At 50.2% G+C, this 2,223-nt stretch overlaps 1 pseudogene; it reads right to left on the bottom strand.

Annotated features, from left to right (window-relative positions):
* Positions 1–652: 652 nt before the first annotated feature.
* LOC111545627 lies at positions 653–1,376 on the bottom strand (annotated as a pseudogene).
* Positions 1,377–2,223: the final 847 nt, after the last annotated feature.

Consider the following 2,223-nt stretch of genomic DNA (forward strand, 5'->3'; position numbering starts at 1 on the left):
CTAATAAAATGACAAAGCAGGTTTCTTAAATAATTTACAGAGAGCAGAAATTGCTCTTGAATAGAGCTACCCCTCCTGGCACACCCACAGTGCTCTGCATTGAACATATACATAGGTACCAGTGAGTCCAGGGTCTGAAGCCCGGAAATATCTCCTATGCCTTCCTCCAAGTCCCTGGTAGGGAAAGCAGGGATGAAAGTGGGACCCCCAAGAGCCTTAGCACTGGAAACACAGCGGGTGAGTGACGCTGCAGATGACTCCCCCAAAACCAGGCACCTGGGTGCACAGCTAAGAGCTCTCTAACATCTGATGCTAGCACTTCACGTTATAGATGAGTCAAATACAAGGCTCAAGGTCAAGTGTACGATCAATTTCTAAGCTCAAGAGTCCCCTGAGAAATTCTCCCCACCTCTGCAAGGTCTTCCCAAGACACTCTAAGGCTGTGGCAGGTAGTCACTGATAGATCCAGATGTGGCTGGAGCAGGGGGGGGGCTCTGGACCCCTTGTTAGTCAGGTCCTTGTTAGCAGTGGCCCAGGGGTACTGACAACTCCTGGGGGCTTCCTCCAGGAAGCTCATGGGGAAGCACAGACACCTTGGGTATGAAGCCTTGGCGATCAGTCAGACAGGGCTTGTTTCCTGCAGGCCACTTCCTCAGCCATGAATGAGAGAGAGGATGTCAGCACCACTCTCTTCTGCCATAATGGCTTCATCTAGCTTTTGGGACAGCTTCTGGAAATGCTGAATTCCCGCCCCCATAGTCTCTAGGTCACTGTCAGACTGGCTGGGAGAGCAGAGGGGCTATGCTGAGGAGTAGGAGCTCTAGAAGGCAGCCTCCCACATTGACCGCTATAATGGGTAGGCATGGGAGCCTATCTGGGCAGAGAGGTCGTGATGCTCCTTCTCCCAGAGGTCTGTGGCTGAGTGGCCAGGGGCGTCTCCAGACAGCTGGGTGCTCTTCTGGCTCAGGCTGTGAGTTGGGGATCCACTGCCCTTCTGTGCCCCTCTCTTCCTCCTCCTGGGCTTCACTTGGATCTCCACCAGCCACTTGGTGCCACTTTGGCAGGACTCCTGGATTCTCTGGGACATGGCACCCATGGCACTCTTAGCTGAGTGAGCTATAGCCTGGAAGCCCTGCTACCCTGGCTCTGGGGTTTCCAGGCATTTCCAGGAAAGGCCTGCGTAGAAGTTGAGGTTGATGGCTCTCAGGGGCAGCCTCCTTTGGAACTGTCTGCACAGAGACTCCAGGGCCCCCATGGAGTTATCCTGATGGCTGGCTGGCCACAGGCTGCAGCTCCTTGCTGTCTTCCAGCTGCTCCTGGTGCTGGAGAGATCTCCAGTGCATAGAGGTCCCCATTCTCTGCCACCGAGAAGCCATCTGCCTGGCCGAGAGTGTTCTCTGCCCACTAGACCCCAACACGACCAATGCCAGTCACAACCCAAGCGCAGCTGCTCCTCAACCACCGCCCACTATATACATTTAATGGATATTTAACTCCCTTTCTACTGTTTTTTTGTGATTATAAACATCCTTGTATGTATTTAAATCATTACTTTGTGCCATAGCAACTAAACCAAGCTTGTTTCCAGACTGCAAATTCCAGCTTCCTAAGTCTTTACTGAAATAATTCAGCATGACTTTTAAATGTACTTACAGTGCTGACCTTATAGCCTGCATCATGGTAAAAACCAAAGCAGCTGAAGAATGATCCCTGCTTATGATATAAAAATGGAGGCAGAAGACATAAATCTAAGGCAATATACAATTTAATGTGACAAAATTATGATATAGAGGGTATGTAATTGCTGAAGGAATTCCAAAGAAAGAAAAATAAATTCTGACTTAGCTAATGTTGGTGGCACATGATCGGTTTATATGTGGCAAAGACTGTCGGTGCTCACCAGTGATTGTATTCTTTTCTTCTTCCTGGCCTACAGCCAGAGTCCCTCTTCCAGCCTCCAGTGCAGTTAGGCGGGACCATGTGAATGTGCTGGCCCGTGGAATGTGAGCAAGAGTGGTGGGCACCACTTCTAGGTCCATAAAAACTTCTCAAGCACAATCCTCACTCTTTGGCCATCCCTTCTCTTGCTGAATGGAGATGACAAAGAAAGGGACAAAGAAAAGGGTGGAACCACAAGACGGAAAAAGCCTTTGTCCTTGAGTAATCATATGGAGCAAGACCCCTTCCCTTATGCTACCCCCTTCTCCCACCATCCCCTCTCTC

Source organism: Piliocolobus tephrosceles, chromosome 11 (genome assembly GCF_002776525.5).
Source record: "Piliocolobus tephrosceles isolate RC106 chromosome 11, ASM277652v3, whole genome shotgun sequence".
Classification (NCBI taxonomy): Eukaryota; Metazoa; Chordata; class Mammalia; order Primates; family Cercopithecidae; genus Piliocolobus; species Piliocolobus tephrosceles.